The 23,712-nt window shown below is 47.5% G+C and overlaps 1 protein-coding gene and 1 long non-coding RNA gene across 9 annotated transcripts in view; one reads left to right on the top strand and one right to left on the bottom strand.

The window, feature by feature from the left end:
* CCBE1 (collagen and calcium binding EGF domains 1) overlaps positions 1–23,712 on the top strand; it is a 240,068-nt gene that overhangs the window by 62,581 nt on the left and 153,775 nt on the right. The window lies entirely within an intron of this gene.
* On the bottom strand, positions 842–23,547 carry LOC147346376 (uncharacterized). The gene is made up of 2 exons (XR_015153578.1): positions 15,684–23,547; positions 842–14,648 (listed from the first exon to the last, which is right to left on the bottom strand). It is a non-coding gene; the product is annotated as an uncharacterized LOC147346376 (long non-coding RNA).

Raw genomic sequence — 23,712 nt, 5'->3', positions numbered from 1 at the left:
TGTCAGGGCGAAGACCAGGCTTTAACAAAGACACACTTCCTGAAAGGTTGCCTGGTTTCGGGTTAGATTAAGGCTCATATGTAGCTGCCACAATCTGCATGCATGCTAAGTCACTAAGTTCTATCTGACTGTTTGTGACCCCATGGACTGAAGTCCACCTGAGTCCTCTGTCCATGGGATTTCCCAGGCAGGAATCCTGGAGCGGGTTGCCATTTCCTCCTTCAGGGGGTCTTCCCGACGCAGGGATCAAACCCACATCTCCTGCATTGGCAGGCGGGTTCTTTACCCCTGAGCTGCCTGGGAAGCCGAGTCACTGGATTAGCACCCACCCTAATCTAATGTGACCTCATCCTAACTTGAATGTATCTGCACAGACCCTGTTTACAAATAAATTCACTCCTCCACGTGCCAGAGGTGTGAAGCCTTGAACATAGCTTATGGGGAGCTCGGCTCTACTCACTATGGTACTCAAGGAAGAAAACAGAAGCCTGGGCTGTAAAATGCAACATAAGCTAAGGCAGTGCTGCGTTATCAAAATAAACAGCTGATTTAGTAATTGGCCTCATACTTCTTTTGTAAAACTCTGGACTACTGCAAACAAGCTTTAACCACCCTTCCCCGACTCCTAACATTTCACATCGGGATTTGTCACATCCAAGTGTACTCGGAGTAGGGCTGGTGCATTTTGTGGTGTGTGTCATTGCAGCAAACTTCCCAGAATCACCGTGAAAAGAACGGACTGAAATGGGGTCTTTATCCAGCACACCCATGAACTGCCGAAGGACGAAACCAGCTTCGTGCTTCTCTAAAGGGAGAGGAATCAGAAGAGAAGTGATGAGAGTGATCTCTAGCTTTGAGTGGGATTTACGTGAATTTCTAAGACCACGGACCAAGTTGGGAAGCCTGGAGAGAGGCAGAAGAGGGCAGGTTTAGGACCGCCCAGTGCAAACCGCAGCCCTCAGTGCCCCCAGGCCTTAACTTTCCTGTCTGTAGAATGGGCACACTGACAGTACTGATCTCGCAGGGGTCTTCTGAGGATGTGGTGAGTTGATCGTGTGGAGGTGGCGCGGTGCAGTGGTGAGAGCCTGGATTCTGGGGTGAGATGGCCCAGGGACCCATCCTTCCCCACCACTATGCCCGCAGGGACCTTGGATGAGGTCCTCAGCTTTCTCGTTTGTCTCTCTGTAAAATAAGAGTAATACCTACCTCATTGTTGCTGTGATATTTAAAGGAGTAAATATGTGAAAATCCTTAGCACAGTGCCTGACACAATAAATGCTCATTTCCCACATTAGGTGCTTGAGTGCCAGGATCACAGTAGAAGCTCAGTAAGTAAATGGTCATTGTTCCTGTCATAGCTGTTGTGTTCTTCTCCCCATCCTGTCCTCAGAAGGAGCATCTGAGCCTTCTGTGAGTCAGCTAGGCCCTGAAAACAATGCTTTCCTAGGGGCATTCTACACTGTGAAAAGCTTGAACTTTCTAAACAGATGCACTGAAAAGTGACTAACTTATCCCAGAACATACTGTGGGATTCTTTCAATAAGCCACTTAAACCACTTGAGGATGGAACTTTATTTACTCTCTCAATAGGCTTTTTTTTTTTTTTTTTTTCAGGAACTTATTGCATAAAGTGGAGTAGATACTGATTTAGGGAAACATCCTGTTCCTTTGTCCATCGCACGTTTGTCCGAGGCAGTATCCACTTCTGTGCTTTGGTACTTCCACTCAAAATGTTTAGCTCTCATATTTTCTTATTAACTTCACCTAAGTGATCATGACTGATTTAAGAACTCCAGAATGTCAGCATTGAGTGTTGCCTGAGAAATTCCTAAATCACACCCACTGCTGGTTCTGCACTTCAGAATGTTGCCTCAGATGGTGAGAAGGTGGCTGTCTTTCTAGAACTTCCTCAGTCTCCTTTGCACGCAAGGAGGCTGCGTGTCTCCAAAGCTCCCTGTAGACATTAGTGCCTGGCTACGCTTTGATGCTCCTATGTGGGTCTGACCTTCTACTTAAGGCAGGGCATCTCAGATTCCATTTGTGACATTAGTCTCCAACCTGGGGTGGGGGTGGGGGTGGGATTAAAAACCCTGGATGCCTTGGCCTCCTGGAGACTGAGCTGTGTGTGATATGTTAAACCCTGCAATTGATGCAGAACCATGATTGAGAACCATCAGTTATCATGAGGTACTGTTGCTGCCGAGTTCAAATTTGTACTGCTCACCACACAACAGGCCAGTAAATCAAAACACAAGTTGTTGGGACAAGGAATAGAGACTTTGAAAAGTCAACAGACCCAGAAGATGGTGGACTATTGTCCCAAAGAACCATCTTAACCTGAGTTAGAATTCATGCTTCTTTTATACTAAAGGGGGTGGTGGTGGTATGATTGAGTGATGCAGGCTTCTTGGTATCAGAAGCCTTTGTTCTTGCAACTGTCCACATAGGTCAGTTCACGGTGTTCCTGTAAATCTCCAACAAGACATGCTGTTCTCTGCAACCTTTTATCTCCATATTAATGGAAAAATGTTATACCTTTAAAGGTCAGAGCCTTGAGAATGGGCCTTCCTGTACGTTTTAGACAGTAGGCAACAATTCTTGTAGCAAAAGCGACAGAAAACAAAGTTGAAGAAACAGATCCAATAGGGAGTCAGATCTGTTCTTCCCTTTTGCAGTTTCCTTTATCCATGAGCATGTTGCCTTCTTAAGATCGGTGAATAACACAAGTTAAGTAATAAGAGCCTTGGGCTTCTCTGTTGACTTGATAAAGAATCCTCCTACAATGCAGGAAACCTGGGTTCAATCCCTGGGTTGGGAAGATCCCTTGGAGAAGAAGATGGCAACTCACTCCAGTAGTCTTGCCTGGAAAATCCCATGGACAGAGGAGCCTGGCCAGCTGCAGTTCATGGGATTGCAAAGAGTCAGACATGACTAAGCTGCTAAGCACAATCAGAGCCCAGTGATTAATTAACTAATAAGAGCCTGAGGAATGACTGAGGGCTGGGGAAGCAACCTGGCCAATAGGGGCTGGTGGCAAGTCTAACTCGGAGCTTGTCTGAGGCTCATTTCTTTTTTTCTTTTGCCGTGTCTAAAAGCCTCTCGGGCTTGCAACAGCTGTGGCTCTGTGCTTGTACTGAGAGGAAGCTGAGACCCTTTGGTCTTTGGTCAGCCTGTTCCGTGGCCACTGCCTCTAACAGTTCTGAAAAACTCAATTGTGCCTTCTGTTTAAGCAGCAGGAAGCCTAACTCTGTTTTTTGTTCTTAGTCCCTGGAGTATACTGAGGTTTAAAAGTTATGTTTGCTAGATGTTGGCATGCCAACAATCACAAATTTTTAAAAACGGAGGAAGCAGTTGAAATCGCCTGCGTGTTTCAGGAATGATGCATCCCTCCTCCACTGCTTCCTCCTCCCACCCTCGCGCGTCCCCTCATTTCAACTCGAGATGCTCTTGTGTCTGCAGCTGGGTCCCAAATGTTCTGTCATGGCCTTGGAATGGTTCTGTCACAGGCCAACGGGAATTTGAGGCTGAGATGTTACTGGCTAATGAAAAGGAAATATCAATAATGTCCTCTGCCAGCCTGGCAGTGGGGAGTAAGGGCAGCTAGCGCTTTGAAGAACTTCTTGACCAGAAACTCTGAGAAGCAAGCAGGCAGCTGCACAGCTTAAATTGCCTTTCTTGTGACCTCGGTTGCGCCGTGGCCAGACCACCCTCCTTTTTATGCAGAAAGGTGATTGTGTGACTCCATTCAGTTCATCTCACACACACACATGCACACCCCTCCATCGTTTGGAACGAGTTATTCCTAGTGGCCTTGCAGTTTGGGTCTTTATGCGCTGGGGAACATGTTTAATAAAAACCACACGATTCATTCTGACAGCCTTGGACGGTCTCCCCCAGAGTGAGGGGCCGCTCGTGACTGGCTTTCTTCTGTTCTCAGCCTGTGCTTTTGATTGCTCAACCAGGCATTCCTTTGAATTCATGTGTGTCCTTAAAAACAAAACAGCCGTGCTTCGGTATCGCAGACTCTTCCCTTCTCTGTGGTCGCTGGTGGATGTCTTTATCCTTCTGAGTGGAGAGAAGGCTGAATCCGAGATTAGTAAACAAAAAAGTGCCCCCTCCCGGCTCAGGAGTGCTGCTCTGAGCCCCTAGCAGGCACGGAGTGAGACTCGGGAGAGGGTCAAGCCCACGGCCGCTCGTGTTCCATGTGGGTGGATGCGTTCCGAGGGTGTGGTCCTTCAGAGTCAGGACCCAGGAGGACCCCTGTCCTCAAGCCGACTGTGCTCAGGAAGAGGCAGGGTGCCTCCCGGCTGGTGGGGACAGGAGGCAGCTGGGCTTGAGTTCTCGCTCCTCCGTCTCTACGTTCTGTGTCTTGGACGTGTGCCTTGACCATGCACCATGTCTCTTCCCTTTTGTGTCGTGGGAGACAGTGATGGTTCCCAGCTGACTGAAGAGTAGACAGCATTTTCACAGGACTCAGCGTGGGCACTCACAAATGGCAGCAGCTAAGCGGCGTGGACGCGGTAATCAGCGCAGTCAGCGGGCCCTTCGCATCCTGTCGTTTACGCTGACTTTGAAATCCCGAACAGTGTCAGGTTTCTGTCGTGCTTCTGTCAGATCTGGCCCTGCAGAACTTTCGACTTGTACCAACACCCTAAGCCAATCTGGGAGAGCTGCCGCTCGTGAAAATCCTTAAGAGAATGTATCACAGACTGTGCAGGTCGCTTCAGTAGGTGAGGTCCCACAAAGTGCTGAGCAGGATTGTTGACATCTGCGTCTGTGTGGAATGACCACTTTGAGGTCAGATGATCGTTTGGGCAGGACTGTGTCCGTTGATTCATCCATGCAGGACTTAAGACGGGTGGCCTTGTGGTGGCCCCGTCATTGAAGGTTCTCCTGAGCACTTAGGTAACGGCGGGAAGCACCCTTGGGGAGTGTCGTGAAAGAGAACAGCAAGGGGACATCGGAACTGGCAGCAAGGTGGGCACCTGCTGACGAGGTTCTGAAGGCAGGTCTGACTCATTCAGGGGCAGGGCTGGGGTGTGAAAGGGCCCCTGCAGACGGGTTTCTCGGCGTAAGGGTTGTGCAAGTGTCTCGTAGGCTGGAGTCTCCTGTAGATGAAGTGTGAGCGTGAGTCCATGGCCTACTCTAACCATGGTGACATCTGAGCACTGCAGGGTCCCCATGTGGAGTCACGCTCCTGCGTCTGATATTAAGTCAGTGAATAAAGAGCTGGTGGCTGTGTTTCTCCCCACCCCCAACACAGGCTCTCCCATTCTCTCATCTGGGGGCTGCGGCCGCACAGATGACAGGAGGGAGATAGGCTCTGGAGTCAGGAGATCTGAGTCCAGCTGGCAGAGGGTCCAGCAGGTCTCCCACCTCTCAGCTTCTTTTTGCTCACCTGGAACATTGGAATGGTCCCGTATCTTTTTGGAAGACTGGTTTGGGATTTGGTTACAACCTAGGTAATGGGCTTCCCTGGTGGCTCAGACAGTAAAGCATCTGCCTGCAATGCAGGAGACCCAGGTTCGATTCCTGGGTCGGGAAGATCCCCTGGAGAAGGAAATGGCAATCCACTCCAGCACTTTTGCCTGGAAAATCCCATGGATGGAGGAGCCTGATAGGCTGCAGTCCACGGGGTCGAAAAGAGTCAGACACGACTGAGCTTCACTTTCACTTTCGGTAATGGGAGGCGTGCAGTAGTTGCTTAAAATTGTAGCACTTGTTATTTAGGGTTATTTCTCGATGTATCTGAACATAAGACATGTGGGTTCAATCCCTGGGTCAGGAAGATCCCCTGGAGGAGGGCCTGGCAACCCACTCCAGTATCCTTGTCTGGAGAATCTCATGGATAGAGGAGCCTGGCGGGATACTGTCCATAGGCCCACAAAGAGTTGAACACGACTGAAGCGACTTAGCCCGCTCGCTCACACGCATCCATGCATCTGAGCCCTCCGTATTCAAGGGCGGGAGGCCCAGCAGTGCCCATCCGTGAGCAGTGGGAGCCCTGACGCCAGTGTTCCAGCACAGGTGGCCAGGCACTCAGAAGACTCGTCCGTCCAGGTTCCCGTCCAGCAAGAATGAGGGGCTGATTCAACGTGTCCTGACGGACTGTCCAGCTTTGCACCTTCAGACCAAGCGTAGACTCCAGACCTTTCCCTCTTAAATCTGCTTGATCTGAGCGTGTGTGGGCTTTGTTTTGGGCTGTTTCCCAGCAGTCCCTGGATTCCCAGGCCTTGGTGTGTTGTTCCAGAGTCCCGGAAGCCTTTCCAGGATAGCCCTGGCCTTCTGGATCGTTCTGACCGTCTTATTGCACCTTCCCAGCTTCTGGGTAGCGCTGCACTGGAGTGCATCACTGCCTTCAAATACCTGCTCTGCCCACAGTGGTCGCCCCTCCCCGCCCCATGCATGGAAGTTCACTTGCCCTGACAGGCCTGCCCAGTGCAGGAACGTTATTCTGGAAACCCTTTCCACTGGCAACCAAGCTGAGATCCTGCCAAATACAATAGGAGGACTTGTGCTGACTCAGGTAAAAACAAACAAACTAATTTGAAAGTCACAAGGGGCTCGGCTTTTTCTGTGGACACTCTCCCTACACTGCCAGGGGGAGCTATACGGAGCCCTGCAGGTGGTCCCTTCCAGCTCAGAACATGCTCAGGAAGCCTGAGCAGAAGTGGATTTTTCCTCATCCAGGGAATTCTCCCTGGGAGAAAGAAGGAAGCAGCACTGAGGCCCGAGGTGACACAGAGACGTGCAGGCCAGCGAGGAGGCCGGGTGCTGGGTTCTTATGCTGTGGGGAGGCCCGGCGCGGGGTCTCATGCTGCGAGAGGGACCTGCGCGGGGTCTCATGCTGCGGGGAGGCCCCGCGCGGGGTCTCATGCTGTGAGGAGGCCCGGCGCAGGGTCTCATGCTGCGAGGGGGACAGGCGCAGGGTCTCATGCTGCAGGGGGGTGTGTGCACATCTGTCTGCTGCCCCGGTGCATCCTCCTCCACGGGTCCCCCTGCGCCCGTCTCCCTGCTCTCCCAGCTCGGCTCACGCGGATGAAGGCTGGAAGCTGTAGAAATGAGATATGGGACAGTGAGTCCGCACCCTCTCTGGTCTACCTCTCTGCTGTCTGCTTCCCGCCTGTGACTGACTGGTGTTCAAAGGATCTGGTCTTTCTTCTTCATCAATGATGTGTAGACCCCTAGGAGTTTGGGGACACTGTTGCGGTGGTCCCGTGGTTAAGACCCACCCTTCACGAACTGCGGGTTTGACCTCTGGTCGGGAACTAAGATCCCACATGCCATGCAACCAAAAACAAAAAAGCTGAAGTTAGTGTAGCTGAAATAGTTTGACTCCTTCCCTTCATCAAAATAAGGGGAGGTTTTATTTTTATATCTGTGGGTTTAAAAACATATATAAAATGTGTTTGGAGCAGTAAAGCAGTGAGATTATGATGGGAAACTTCAATTGAGGAGAATTTTGAGATGTAGCCAGTCTGATCAAATAATAATAAGTGTAAAGAGGAACTCATTTAACTGTGTGTTGTATCCACCCAAATGTTCAATGGGATAAATCATAAAAAGAACTATAACATCTGAGACTTTATAATCAAGCAGATACTACAAACAAATGAGAAGGAAGAATTAATACATAGTTCTAGAACAACAGGCTTAGAATTTGGAAAAAACTTAGTATGATTGCTCATTTGATAACCTAACTAGACATTTAGGAAAAAGTAAAATATTTTGAAGTTTCATTTTAGGATCCAGACAAATAGTAAATGCATAATGCATGAAGGTATCATGATTTCCAATGTGATTACTTAAATCATTTATGCTTTTAATGTAAACAGGTACTTGGGGAGTAATACATATTAAGATTTTTCAGTTTTCTCTTAAGATTTTCTGTTTTCTCTTAATATATGTATTAGAGTATTTCTAAGTGCTAAAAATATGAAATCCTTGTAATTTGTAATTATGTGAGTGCTAAGTCACTTGAGTCTTGTCCAACTCCTTGCCCCCAAGGACCATAGCCTGCCAGACTCCTCTGTCCATGGGATTCTCCAGGCAAGAATCCTGGAGTGGGTTGCCGTGTAATTATGAATGTTCAGCAATCTTCATAAAACATTGAAATCAAGTAACTGTTTTACCCAGGACTTGAGGCAGCACATGTTCATTCTATTTCTCCATCAACCTCTCCATGAAGTATTGAATAAAACAGTTATGTAAAGTTTCTTTGTCTCAAATCAAGTATTACAGTATCAGTTATAAAAATCCAGGTAGTTTACAAGCACATCATAAATCTGAGCGCTTTCTTTCATTCTAAATAGAGACAGATACCTTTTAACTGCTCTCAAGATTTAGTTCCAAAGGAAAACTTTTCTTAGGAAGATACCTTGGATATAGATTTCTGAAGGTCATAAAGACTTCATGGAATAAGAGTTGGCTTTTCCAAATTTTACATCTTTATATGTACACTGAGGGCTTCCCTGGTGGCTCAGACAGTAAAGAATCCACCTGTAATTCAGGAGACCTGGGTTCAATCCCTGGGTCAGGAAGATCCCCTGGAGAAGGGAATGGCTACCCACTCCAGTCTTCTTGCCTAGAGTAGGTGTCTATTCTCTTTTCCATCACAAAACTAATATAAAAATTAGATATGGGAAAAGTTTAAATCTTATGTGTGTGTGTGCTAAGTCACTTCAGTCATGTCTGACTCTCTGACCAAATGGACTGTACCCCTCCAGGCTCCTCTGTCCATGGGGATTCTCCAGGCAAGAATACTGGAGTGGGTTACCAATACACAAGTACCATTAGTTCAAACTGGCTGTCTATCTTATATTTCTCAGATTTTCACGTAACTCTTAAAGATAGACTCCATCTATCACAGACCTTATGTCTACTGATACGAGACTTCGTTTGAGGTAAGTGGTATGATCCGTCAGTTCATTTATCCAGGGTCTGATTAATCCTGCACAACGTGCTGTCTTGCTTAGATCAGGCACTGTGCCTTGTTCTTTTCAGTGAGGGAGGGGGTAATAGATCAAACAGGAGCTTTTTGAGACGAGGAGACCCCGAGGTCAGCACAGCTCAGGTCCGATCTTAGTAATTCCCAAGGCAGAGAAGTATGGTCTTGAAGCATGTCTCTGTTAACATGATGCCTTACAGGCTTAAAAATGAAAAGCCTGCTGGCACGATTCTCCAGGGGGAAGTGTGGGTCTGAGAGCCATCCAAGGCGATGGGGGCATTGCTTCCAGCCCACTGGGAAAAGTCTGAAAAGTACCCGAGGGGTGTTAGCCCCCTGTTTTCACCCCACGTCTTGTCCTGTGACCTGCTCTTGCCTAGATAGGCAGTCACCCCCCTGATGGAAAATCGCATTTCTTTCCATTTTAAATAAAATCCCTATTCTCCTGGTTCTTGTTTCTTTTCTTGGCAGCTGACCTTTGGGCTGAAGAGCATCCTTTTGGCTGAGGCCTTGACCGTAATCTAGACTTGTGGTAACACAGACCGTAATCTAGACTCTCTTTAAAGTTGGTTTCCCTGAACAAAGAATCTCAGACCCAAATCTGTATGCATTTCGAAATTCCCTTAGACTTTCAAAAAGTGAGTGCCAAAAGTGTTCAGGGAAAGATGGGAAACACAAAAGAAACATCTGGTTCCTGTTTCTTAGGAGATTGCAGAGTAATTTTTTCAACTCCTCCCCGCCCCCCCTCACCCCCGCCCTGCCCCCGTCACATGTAGCCACAATCCAGTGATTACGGCTAGATAATCTAGTGATTATGTTGAGCATCATTTCTGCTGTCATTGTATTAAATTCCTATGGTGCAGTGGTTCTCAACTTAGCTGTTCAGTAGAATCCCTGTGAAGCTTTTAGAATCCCTGATGCTTGGGTTTTGCTCCCAAAGATCCTGATATAACTGGTCAGGGGAGAAGCCTGGACTACTGGATTTGCATGGCCAAGGTTGAGAATCAGTGGCTCCCGTTACCCTGGGAAGCAGAGAAGACAGCTTTATTCTCACTTAGCATAAGTGATGAACCATCTTACCCAACGTTACCCAATTAGTCAGTGGCAGCGTTATGATGAAAAACAAAGCCTTCCGTCCGAGTGGACTTTGAAGTTACATTTGGCAGTCTGTCCATCACACCACGGGCGTCGTGTGGGCCTCCTTGGTTGTTGCATTGAGAATCAGTTTCTGGGAAACCTCATGCACTTGGTTTGACCCTGGAATCGCCCGTCTTCCTCGTCTCTCGCCCGTGCGCTGAGCTTCTGGTGCGGGTGGGAGACGGGAGGTGATGGGGCCCTTGGAGGAGCCAGGACTGAAGGGATGGACTTGGCATCAAGTCTCTGAGGACTCCCCCAGGGGGTGGGCTCCAGCCAGGACGCACTGCCCCCCTGAGCCCAGGGTGTGCATTCCTTCTCTGGGGAGCCGGCATCCCAGAGGAGCAGGGAAGGGGCGGCTCCTTCGTCCGTTATGTTCTTAATACATACATTTGAAATGGATCCAGCCTTCCGAATGTTTGAGGTAGCGCCACTTAACCTGGCATTCCTTACGCAGTCTGTGGTAACCACATTTGGGGTCTCCCATCCGTCTTTTCACCGTCACTTTGCAGGGCCTCCTCTGGCTCACCTTTCATGTTTTCCTGTCCCTTGTTGGCCAGCCATTCTTTTAAAGCAAGCATTCCCCATATCTGCCATCTTTTGATCCCTCTCCTTACCTCTCTCCGCCTAATACCACACCTCCCAGCACAGACGCCCAAACACAGCCTGGTTTGGCAAGGCTGCCCACACCCCACAGTTCTGGAGGGTCCTCGTACCCCGGTGGGGTCAGGAGCAGGGCGCTGGGTGCCTGCTAGCTGCGAGGAAGCCAGGCCGCCCATTCGTGTGCTCTGGACCTCGTTACGTAGCAGGGCCTGGTTGCCCTCCTTCTGTGACTCCGTCAGAATTTCTCTTGACCTCACTATGGCCATAGTAGTAGATTTAAAAAAAAAAAGAAAATAACCTTTTCTATTTTTCTTTCTTTAATTTTTATTGGAATATGCTTGGTTTGCAGTGTTGTATTGGTTTCCAGTTAAAAAAAAAACAAAAAAACAACTCTTTTCTGTCCTGATAATAGTCCCTTTGGAAAGCATACTTTTTCTTCTAAAGGAGCTTGACTTGTCTGCTTTCCCCTTTCTTGTTTTTCTCTTCTTCCAATATTGAGTGCCTGCTGTGTGCAGTGATCTAGCTGTGTCCGTGAATGAAGCGGTCTCATGGGTCCTGCCTTCTTAGGCGCTGTCGGTGTGGAGCAAGGGAGGACATTTATTTAGCACCTACTTTGTGCCAAGAATAACCTCATACTTTACGGAGCAAGGCGGCAAGGCAAATAAATAATATGCCAAGTACTGTGTTGATAAAAAGAGTAAAACAGTTCCTGGCCCTCCGTTCACAGCCTATTTAGGAAATAAATAGAGAATTAACTATGGCTTTGTACAGTCGAGACGGAGAAGGCGATGGCAGCCCACTCCAGTACTCTTGCCTGGAAAATCCCATGGGCAGGGGAGCCTGGAAGGCTTCAGTCCATGGGGTCGCTGAGGGTCGGACACAACTGAGTGACTTCACTTTCACTTTTCACTTTCATGCATTGGAGAAGGAAATGGCAACCCACTCCAGTGTTCTTGCCTGGAGAGTCCCAGGGACGGGGGAGCCTGGTGGGCTGCCGTCTATGGGGTCTCACAGAGTCGGACACGACTGAAGCGACTTAGCAGCAGCAGCAGTAGTACAGTCAGGATGTATAACGTGCAGTGGAACCACACGTGATCACCTGTTCCTTCCCCTATCAGATCAGGAAAGGGCCGACCCGTGCAGAGGGCGTTGGGAATGACTTTGGCCTCTGAGCAGACAGGGAAGGCAGCTCTATTCGGGAGGAACTGGGCCGGCCAGAGAGCAGAACACGGGTGATGAGCATGGTATCGGGGTATGGCCAGGAGTGAGGGCATCCGCCAGGGAACAAAGCCGGCAGTAAAGCTTTGAAGAGCTTTATGAACCCGTAGGGATGGCCCTGTAGATAAGAGGAAACTATTCCAGGTTTCACAGAACAGTGTGTTCCAGAGCTCACCTCGGCGGAGCAAGGGACATGTACGGGGCAGACTGGCTAGGATTCCGAGCTCTGGGTGTCTTCCGTTCAAGCCGTGGTGACAGCTCTGGTCTCTGTCATAGGACCGTAGGGTGGAGAAGAGTAAGGAAACTGGACCCGTCGTCGTCCAGCGTTTGTGCCTGGACGTGCCAAGCGTGAGGCAGGCAAGGAGTCAGAGGAGACCAGGTTCCTGGCTTGGCTGTCTGGAGGCGCCATCAACGGAGAATGGGGACACACCAGGGCTTGTCACACCAGGAGGAGGTTGTCAGGGGCTTAATGGCTTCTGATGGGGACGTGGTTCTTTCTTGCATCTTAACGTTTGTCCCGAGGTCAATCCTGAGACGTAAGTAGGTGGGATAGTCTCACCCCATTTAACACCAAATGAATGAAAGTTAGGACACTGAATCACCAGCTGGAGCTGTGAGCACGGGGTCAGTGAAGCCTGGAGGCAGATGGGTTAAACTCCAGCTCGGTTCCAAGGTTACAATCCCAGTATTCAGACTCGTCAGGATTGAGAAGTTGGTAACCTGTACTTAAGTCTTAGGGCTTCTCAGGTGACACAGTGGTAAAGAACCTGCCTGCCAATGCTGGAGACACCAGAGGCTTGGGTTCAATCCCTACTTAAGTCTTAGGGATGGGGACTGAGACCGTTTTTTTTTCCTGGATTGTATGGATATAACAAGTTTAAAACAGGGTGTTGAAAAATTTGCCTTGGCTGTCTTTGTTCTGTATCTGTTCAATGTGCAAATGCAGCCAGCTCAGAAAAAATCCCCTAAAATTAGTTTAGGAAGGCAACTTGGCAGTTATCTGGGAAAGCTTGATTGTTTCTTTAGTGGATTAAGTGTGTTTTAAATTTAAGTGAAAACTGAGTTAAGAAAAATGATAAAGTAAATTAAGCACTTATATTTATGATTAAAGACCAATCTGTGTACATCTGTTTAAATATTAGTGATATTTAGAATTAATAAAAATGTTCTCTATGAAAGAAAACATCCTTTTGCATAAACTTAAAATAGGTGATTGAGGGACTTCCCTGGGGATCCAGGGGTTGAGAACCTGTGCTTTCAATGCAGGGGACATGGGTTCAATCCCTGGTCAAGGAATTAGGATCTTACCTACTACATGTTACAGCAAAAAAAAAAAAGATAATTGAGTAAGAGGTTTGGACTTCTGTTTAAGTATAGGAACGTGAGAGACATTAATTTTACTACTTAATCATAGTAAAATAAACCGAAGATGATTCAAAGAAAGAGAAAAATAGCCCATGCTCTCCAAACAAGCTACAGATTTAATGCAATCCCTGTCTAAGTACCCATGACATTTTTCACAGAGCTAGAACAAATAATCTTGAAATTTTATGTAGAACCATAAAAGACCCAGAATTGTCAAAGCAGTTCTGAAAAAAGAGAACAAAACTGAAGGCATAACCCTCCCAGACCTCCGACAATACTGCAAAGCTGCAGTAACCAAAACATGTGATATCAGCACAAAACGGACATACGATCAGTGGGATGAGATGCAGAGCCCAGGTGTGAAGCCACACACCTCAGTGTGGTGTCAATGTACCTTTGAAAAAGCAAGAATATACGAAGGAGAAAAGACAGTCTCTTCAACAAGTAGTGCTGGGAAAGCTGGACAGCCAGCAGCATGCAAATCACGTTAAAACACATCTTCACACCACACAAAAATAAATTCAGAATGACTTAAAGACTTGCATGTAGGATGACACCATAAAACTCCTAGAAGACAACACAGGTAAAACATTCTCTGACATAAATCATAGCGATATTTTCTTAAGTCTCCCAAGGCAATAGAAATAAAAGCAAAAATAAACAAATGGGACCTGATCAAACCTTGGAATCTTTTACTCAGAAAAAGAAACCATAAACCAAGTGAAAAGGCAGCCTACAGACTGGGAGAAAACATTTGCAAACAATGTAACCAACAAGGGGGTAATTTCTAAAATACACAAACAGCTCATGTAACTCAGTAACAAAAAAACCCAAACAATTCAATCAAGAAACGGGCAGAAGACCTAAGTAGACCCAGAGACATGAAAATGGCCAACAGGCTCATGAAAAGAGGCTTAACCCTGCTGATTATTAAAGAAATGCAAATCAAAACTACAGTGAGGCACCACCCCACACTGGTCAGACGGCCATCGTTGAAAAGTCCCCAAATAACAGTTTTGGAGACAGTGAGGAGAAAAGAGAACCTCCTACAGTTCCTATGCGAATGTAAGCTGGTATAGCCACTATGCAAAACGGTATGGAAGTTCCTCAGAAAATTGCAAATAGAGTTGCCACACGACCCAGCAGTCCCACTCCTGGGCATGTGTTTGGAGACAACTCGAATTCCAAAAGATCTGCACCCCAGTGGTCAGAGCAGCACCATTTATAGTAGCCAAGACATGGAAGCAACCTGCGTTCCCACTGACAGATGGACTGGACACAGAAAACGTGGTACGTACCTACAGACGATGGAGTATTACTCAGCCATAAAGAGAAGGAGATAATGCCATTTGCAGCAGCACGGGCGGCCCTCGAAGTTATATTACTAAGTGAAATGAGGCAGAAAGAGAAAGACAGATTCTGTATGGGATCACTTACGTGTGGAATCTAAAACAGGATACAAATGAACTTATTTACAAAACAGAAACAGGTTCAGACATAGCAAACAAACTCAAGGTTACCAAAGGAAAATGAGGTTGAGGGGGAATAAACTGAAGCCTTTGGGATTAGCAGATGAAAACTACTATATATAAATAAGGATCTACTGTGCAGCACAGGGAATTGCACTCCATCTCCTGTAATGAACCATAATAGGGCTTGAGTCAGTCATACTGTGCATAACTGAGTCACTTTGCTGAGCACCAGAAATGAAGAACACTGAGAATCGGCTATACTTCAGCTTTTTAAAAACCCAATCATAGTGCTATTTTAAAACTAAAATTCTGGGACTTCCCTGGGGGTCCAGTGGCTAAGACTCCACGCTCCCAATGCATGGGGCCCAGGCTCAAACCCTGATCAGGGAACTGGATCCCACATACTCTAAAAAGAATGGATCATTGAAAATGTCCAAATGCAGTTTAAAAATTGAGTGTAATTGGAAGTCCCCCTGAAAAATAATTGCAGAAATGTGTTCATATAGGTTTGTATGTTGAGCTTCCTTAAGGCATGGGATTTATAAATTTTAATACGTTGAGTGTTTTTCAAATGAATGAAAACTCAAAAGTAACTTGAATGAGTTTCTGTACCACTCTCAAGAGGACAAAACACCCACAGACATAAAATCTAATTTACGGTTTGCATTCTGACTCTGCTCACATGGTGATGAATAATCCTTGTGCCTTGCCGGCCACTGTGTGGCTGAGTAGTTACCCTCATGCGTGTGTACACACACACATGCGTGTACACACACACATGCAGCACGCGCACACACACACACACGCCTCCTGGCTCCCCTGTAGTCCTGCCCCCTGAAGTGCAGGTCTTTGCCCTTCCCCACTCCATCCCCCACTTCAAGCCCGGGATCATGGAACTTCCTTAAGATCTGTCTTCTCTCAACTCGGTTAGAGTTTCAAGTCCGTACCTTGCAGTTTAGCCGTTTATATGTTTTCTGATCACGGTCTCTCATTCTTTTTGTATGTAGGTCTTAATTCCTGCTCTGGTTAGGAAGATCATCTCTCTATTTCTCACATCTTCATTCCAGCCAGTCATCTCCCAGATGTGCTTAAAGAAAAGACTGAGAAAAGGCAAAGCTGGCCCTGTGTAAGAGTCGTCTGTCAGGCGGTGCCACGGCACAGCACGAACTTAGCTTCAGAACACCGTGGGTCCCAACTCGGCTTCGTTCTTTCTTAGTTGTGTGCACTTGGCAGATATATTTAGGCTGTCCAAGTATTGGTTCACTCAGCTTTCTAGCCCAGTGCCTGGCACATTAATAAGGCCCCATAAATGCTCGTTGTTTTGGCAAGCCAGCTGCCCGGAAAGCTTCCACCTTCCAGGGAAGAAGGGAAGTGGCACCAACTTCAGCTGAGGACGCTCCTCTCATCCGAGCAGCCCACAGGGAGGATGGGGCAGCTGGGGAGGCACCCGGGCCCTCTGTGACAGCCCCGGGGTTCTGCTGTCCCGGAGACAGTCGGGGGTTGGGGTCCTCTGTGGAGCATGTCCTTCTGAGCTGCCATTGCCTCGCTGGCTAGAGAGAGGGTTAGGCCGTGTGGAAAGGTGATACTCTGTCAAAAGATGGAGATCTTATTTGACACTTGGGATTTGTGCCACTCACTCTTAACCCCTGCAGAGGGGAGTGAGGATTGTTGATAAGAAACCATCCTTCTAGCCTGCCCTGTAGGCTTGCTGCTTCCGCTCTGAATTCCACGACCTCTTAGCAGGGGTGTGTGCTGACTCCAGAGCGGGAATGATCTTGTCCCCGCAGTCTTGCATCCACGCAGGGCTCTGGAGTGCGCAGACCAAATAGATTTCGGCCAGCAAACCAGGCAGACCTCATCCTGCTCCTGAGACCTTGTAGACGTCTGTTTCCTCAGTGGTGATAAACCTCAATCAGTGGATACGTCAACCTGAACTTGGTATTTAAGCCTCAGTCTCGGTGTTGAAACCTTTAGTTCAGGGTTAGAAATAATGCCCTTTTTTCTGCATTCAGTAAGCAGAGAAATGCTTTTTGACAAACCCTCTGCCTTGCCCAGGTGTTTGTACATGCTCAGTTGTTCAATTGTATCCAACCCTTTGCGACCCCATGGACTGGATAGCCCACCAGGCCCCTCTGTCCATGGAATTTTCCAGGCAAGAATTCTGGAGTGAGTTGCCGTTTCCTCCCCCAGGGGGTCTTCCCGACCCAGGAATCAAACTTGCGTCGCATTGGAGGGCAGTTTCCTTACCACTGCACCGCCTGGGAAGCCCTCTTGCCAAGCGTAGGCTTCTCCTGAAAGAGTCTTCAATTGTGGTCTTTCTGTTTTCTGAAAAATCTGAGTTTCTGTGTTTCCTTTATGAGCTGTGCTCAGAGGGTTGGAAAGAAAGGCTACACGTGAACAGGGGTCCTTTCCTTTCATTACTGCCCTCTAATCCTGCTGACACGCTTGCCGGCCCTCCGCCGGAAGCAGGTGTAGACGACGCACTACCTGGTGAGACCTAAGAAACGACAAAGCACGCGCACTGATGCCCTGTGACGTCCGAACCCGGCTCAAGGCCCCGTTGTTCTCCCGAAGGGAGCGCCGTGCCAGCTGGGAGGCCTGCCGGGTACATTGACCTCCCAGTACTTAGGAAAAAGCGCGGTACTACGGACGGCTTATGTCTCCATTTTCTTAGTGCGAAGGCATGAGGCTTACACAGTGAAAGCAGTTCGGAGAGCCGCGTGAGCCTGCTGCAAAGGGCGTTGGCTTGCAGGGGCCCTCGTAAAATTAATTTTTCATAGGGGGCCTTGGGGCTGTGCTTGCCAGCCTCCTGTTGGCAGCGCGTGGATCCCAGAGCTTTGGTAGGGAAGGGAGGGGCTGTGTGCGAGGGGCTCTCCACCTGCTGGCCGCTTGGGGGATGCACCTGTCGCCTCCGGTCTCTGGGGCTCGGCTCAGATCAGGTGTCCACCTGGAGGGGTTGGGGTGCCAAATCGTTGTCCGGGGGCGCTTTGGAGCCCTCTCAGGAAATGGCTACAGATGCCCGTGTTTCTTTCCCATTTCAAAGACAGGTCAGACAGGCCGTTATGTTCGGAGCATCACGCTAATGAAAGGTTGTTGTTAAATCACGCGAACACACCAGGATTCTTGGCCCCCAGAGGAGAAGAATTCAATCCGGGGCCAGAGACGAGGCTTGATCGCTCAGAGCTTTTGTGTAATAAAGTTTTATTGAAGTATAAAGGAGATAGAGAAAGCTTCTGACATAGGCATCAGAAGGGGGCAGAAAGAGTACCCGCTTGCTAGTGTTAATAATGAGCTTATATAATCCAAAGAATGTCTGGAGGTTGTAAAGACCTCCTCCGACCTACTCCCATAATTTACATCTTAAGATAACACTGTCCTCAGGCAAGATACATCCTTGTAAAGACCAGGTATACTCCCATAATTAACATTTTAAAATAACAGAAGGTTGAATCCAAAGACTGTCCTTAGGCAGGATACATTATTGGTATATAATCCTAAGGAATGTGGAGAAAGAAAAAAGTTTGTCCTTTTTTCCTCCTTGAGAATTCCAGACCCCTCTCTCTTTGGGGACCCCTAGACTCCCTATCAACCTGCCTAGGAACTGACTATCATTCCCCCCTTTTCTTTTAGGAGAATTATGTTGCCTAGGGAAAAGGGGCGTCGTTCTCGTTCCATAACTGCTTCCGAGCTGACAAGGGGCGTTGTCCCTAAATTGGTGAGGCAACATATTCTCCTAATCCTCATATTGAGGATATCTGATCCAGGGGCCCCAAATAGTAGCTGGAGGAAGCTACAGTAGTAGCAGGAGTTTGAGCAATCATTTGTAACTTAAAAGCTTTCATGCGGCTAGAAACAAATTCAGTTATACAATTACAGATGCAGGGAGCAAACAGCAAGAACAAAACAACCAGAATCAAAATTAAAAGTCACATTATGTCCATAGTTAAAGTACAAAGTGTTGCACCAGTCCGTTTTAGGGTTGGTAGATGTCATCAGATGAAGAAGAGGCATCGCATGTGATTGTTATCGAAGGTATTCACAGACTTGGAGAAAGTCTTTTCCTTGAAGTGGGGATGTCCACCATGGGAAGCCTTCCACTGACGAAGAGGGGAGCGCTCCGCAGACCCAGCAGTTAGACCGATTGTGGAATGCAGCATAGGAGTGAGCCCAGGACAGGAAGACATTGTCTTGAGGATCAAATGGCAGACTCAGGATATTTGGAGTCAGCAGAAGTAAGCTCACATAGGTTATCAGGCCCATCCGCTGCCCTTTGCTTAACTCTAGAGCTCGGGTCAGAGCCACAAGCTCCGCTAACTGAGCACTGGTTCCCTGAGGGAGAGATTTTGCTTTCAAAACCTGTTCAGCAGTCACCACGGCGTAACCTGCTTTACGCTTTCCATCCTGAACAAAAGAACTGCCATCTGTAAATATTTCCATGTCAGGATTGTCTAATGGGATATCCTTTAGATCCTCCCGAGCTGCATAGTTTAAAGTTAGGAATTGAGAACAATCGTGATCAGGTGTTTCATTTTCCTTCTCAGGAAGGAAAGTGGCAGGATTTAAATTTCCAAAAACTTTAAGCTTAGTTACTGGTCCTTCTAACAACAATGACTGATACTTAAGAAGCCTACTGTCTGTCATCCAAATATTAACCTTAGAATTTAAGATTCCACTCACATCATGAGAAGTCAGTACAGTAAGGTTTCGTCCATTAATTATTTTTAAAGCTTCAGGTGCTAATAAAGCCGCTGCCCCAATTACTCTTAGGCAGTGGGGCCACCCACGTGCAACTACATCTAATTCTCTGCTTAGATAAGCAATAGGTTGCTGGTGAGGCCCTCGGGGTTGTGTCAAAACTCCCAATGCCACACCTTTTCTTTCAGTGACAAACAAATTAAATTCTGACCCTGTGGGCAAGCTCAGAGCTGGAGCTTGCAGGAGAGCAGTCTGAGGAACCTTAAAAGCCTTTTGAGTTTCTGGAGACCAAACCAGTTTGTCACTTTGGGCCTGCTCAGTTTCAGCTATAAGTTTATATAAAGGCCGGGCAAGTTCCCCATAACCCGGAATCCAAATGCGACAGTAACCTGTGATTCCCAAAAATCGTCTCAATTGTCTTAAAGTCATAGGTAGGGGGTGATTTAGTATAGGTTTAATTCTCTCAGGGCCTATGGCCCTAGTCCCTTCTGATATGATTAGGCCCAGATATCTAACCGATTGTTGACAAAGCTGAGCCTTTTCTCTTGATGCCTTGTAACCACAGCCTGCCAGAAAGTTTAAGAAATCTTCTGAGGCTCGCGAACAAGCTTCCTCTGTCTCAGCACAGAGCAAAATATCATCTACATATTGTAACACCACTGCTTCAGAGCTATTAAAATTTTGTAGATCCCGTGACAAACTTTGTCCGAATAAGTGAGGACTGTCACGAAATCCCTGGGGCAAATCTGTCCAGGTTAACTGAGAAGCTGGCTTCGTAGGGTCTTCAAAGGCAAATAGGAATTGACTTTCTTCCGCCAAAGGCACTGAATAGAAGGCATCCTTTAAATCAATTACTGAGAAATATTTGGCCCGTTCAGGAATTTCAGACAATAGAGTATAAGGATTAGGCACCACGGGGTGTAAAGGAACTACAGCCTCATTTATTATTCGTAAGTCTTGAACTAGTCTCCATTTACCATTTGATTTCTTTATACCCAAAATAGGAGTGTTGCAAGGACTGTTACAGGGAATTAATAGTCCCTGCTCCTTTAAATTTTCGATGATGGGTTTTAACCCTTCCTTAACTTCAGGTTTCAGTGGATACTGCTTCTTATGTGGAAATATGTGTGGGTCTTTGAGCTTAACAACTACAGGAATAGCATTTTGTGCTCGACCCACAGATTTTCCATCAGCCCATACTCTAGGATTTACCTTTTGTTCAACTAAAGGGAGAGAAAGGGAGGGCTCCATATTCATGAAAACAGAGGCATGGACCTTGCTCAGTATATCCCTTCCCAAAAGGGGTGAGGGAGATTCTGGCACAATCAGAAACTCGTGTGAAAACAGCACAGAATCCCAGTTGCAAGGTAAAGAATAACTGAAATAATACCTTTTGGCTCGTCCAGACAGTCCCATTACGGAAGCAGATCGGGAAGAAAGTGGGCCAGGGGCTTCAGTAAGCAGAGAATAAGTTGCCCCAGTATCAAAAAGGAAATCGACGGATTGGCCCCCCACAACTATTAATATCCGGGGTTCCTCAGGTGTAATTAGGACGGGAGCTTGTGTGGGGACCCCCGGGCACCTTCAGTCCTGATTGTCTTGAGAGTCCGACCCGGGAGACCTACTCCTCTAGGGGCAGTCTCTCTTCCAGTGTGGTCCTTTGCAGACCGGACATGGAGCCGGGGGCGGCTTAGATGCCTGAGGGCAATCCCGCTTGAGGTGCCCCTCCTTTCCACAGCAGTAGCAAGCCCATCCCTTTTCACCTGGGCCCCTCTGGGCATTTTTCTCAGGCTGTTTAAGAACGTTTTTCATAGCCATGGCGAAGGCTTCCGCCTTTTCCTTTGTCTTTTTTTGCCTTTCTTTCTTTTCCTCATATTCCCTACCATAATAGACTGTCTGAGCCAGTTGTAACAGAGTATCTAAAGACTGATTTGGTCCATACGCCTGTTTTAATAGCTTACGGCGGATATCTGGAGCCGACTGAGTAAGAAATCTATCTTTTAAGATCACTTTTCCCTCTTCACTTTCGGGATCAATCTCAGTGAATCTGCGAAGGCCTTCTCTCAGTCTATCTAGGAATTTACCAGGAGCTTCTTTCTCCTCCTGTTCTATATCTGCCAATTTGCCATAGTTTAAAGGCTTAGAACGCGCTTGCCTAAGTCCCTCAAGAATACATCTAACAAAATGACTCTGATCCCATCTTCCTTTAGCTGTGTTGTAGTCCCAGTCTGATTCTATAGTTGGGACCACCTGGTTCCCAGTGGGGAGGGCCGCTATCTCATTCTCCCTCTTCCCTACTGATTCATTACCAAGCCACTCATCTCCATAAGCAACCGCTTTTCCCAAAACTCGAGTCTTTGACTCAGGAGTCAGCGTTTGTCCCAAGATATACATCACATCCTTCCAAGTGAGGTCATAAAGCAAAGTAACACCTTTAAAAGCTCTGATATATTTTTCTGGGTCCTCTAAATAGTCTCCCAGATCCTCCTTGATTCTTTGTATTTCTTGATAAGAAAAAGGCTTATTAACTCTCACAGACTGATTATTTCTCCCGGTGGGTGTTTCATAAAGAGGCAACAGCTTGTGTGGCTGTTCCTCAGTCTTTCTGGCTGCTCTGCGCATATGATCCCAGGGATAGATTGGAGAAACCTGTTTTTCCTCTTCTCTTTGTCTCCTGTCCTCCATCTCATCGCTTACTTCGATGGTCTGAGTTTCTACTGAAACCAGAGTAGTCTGAGGTCGTACTGAGACAGGAGTTGTTTGGACCTCCATGTGGGCAGTTTGAATCCCAGTTTGGAGTCCCAGGTATGGGGGCAAAGTAAGAGGATAGGAGGGAGCTGAAGGTTTCACGCCGAAATCTATACCCTTAGGACATAAGTCTGGCATATTTCGCAGAGAGAAAAAGGGCAACACATATGCTACTTCTACCCATTTCCCTTGTTCCTTACAGAACTGGTCTAATTGTAGAACAGTATTATACTTAAGAGACCCTCCAACTGGCCACCGTTCGCTGTCCTCCAATGGATACCGTGGCCATGCAGTATCACATAGGAAGACCAGGTGTGTCTTCTTTAAGCCCTGGGGATCAAATCTATCCCAGTTTTTCAGGATACACTTCAAAGGAGTGAGGCTGGAATTGTTAGCTCCCATCTGTAAGAGAGAAAAAAAGCGACCAGCGCCATTTTTTCTACCGGAGGCGTCCCTCCCTGCTCTAGATGGGGGTGTAGACAGACGTTACACCAAAAGCTTTTCCTTCCTGGTCGGACTTAGTCTGTCCCTTACCGATGCAGGGGCCGTACTCGTCCCTCCCGGTTCTACCACCGAGACGGGGTGGGGATGTACCAGGGGTAGACTTGATAGCATCCCTACTTGACGTCCAGCTCTTCACCCTTAACCTTGCTTGCCTCTGATGTCACCCGGGGTGAATCAGAGTAACCTTCCGGAATGCCTCCCAAGCTAAGACCATTGTGGGAAACATTCGTCACCTGAGTGCCTGTGCACGACCCTGAGTATTTCCTGACCACAATAATACCGACGCAAACATAAAACTGAGATGTTCTTTCCAAGCATCACGACACCAGTATAACGCCTCCTCTGATCCACTAAGAGCCGGCATTACCAAAGAAAAAAAACCCATCGCAGTCCCAATCTGAGTAACCTTTAACCTCAGAGATGTTCTGGGAGCTAGAGCTCCATCTAGCTTCCGAACTTTCGATTCCTAGCGAGGCTAGACACTTTCTTGACTACCAATCCAAGTTTGGGACCTAAGCCACAGTACACAGTAACAGTATAGATCACAAGTCCCTTGAAAGTCTATCATCCGATAGATTAGGTTAGTACTTCTAATTCCCAAGGAGTTATGAAATGGTCAAAGAGACTGAAAAGTTTGACCGAGAAAGGAGAGTTCGGTCCACACGCTTTGCCCATTTCTGGTCGGTTCCCGAAGGAGACATTGGATGCCTCTTGGCATTGGCAGGTCGGTATAACGCCCTGACAGGTTTCTGCCATAAGCTGTATGAGATCACCGTGGAACCGCAGAGCAAGGCTCCTTACTTGTTTCACACAGGGCATGCCATTCATTCACACAAGCACACTGTATAGTTAGTAAAGCAGAGCAGAAAACGTGTTCGCTAAGAGAACAAAGAACTAAAGCTCCAAGCATCCTTACCTTGTCCTGAAGGATCCCGGATGAGCCCCCAAGATGAAAGGTTGTTGTTAAATCACGCGAACACACCAGGATTCTTGGCCCCCGGAGGAGAAGGATTCAATCCGGGGCCAGAG

Source organism: Bos grunniens, chromosome 24, assembly GCF_055505025.1.
Source record: "Bos grunniens cultivar Pamir isolate PY7600 chromosome 24, Bosgru_T2T1.0, whole genome shotgun sequence".
Classification (NCBI taxonomy): domain Eukaryota; kingdom Metazoa; phylum Chordata; class Mammalia; order Artiodactyla; family Bovidae; genus Bos; species Bos grunniens.
The sequence above is the reverse complement of the archived record's forward strand: the minus strand, read 5'-3'. Positions and strand labels throughout refer to the sequence as shown.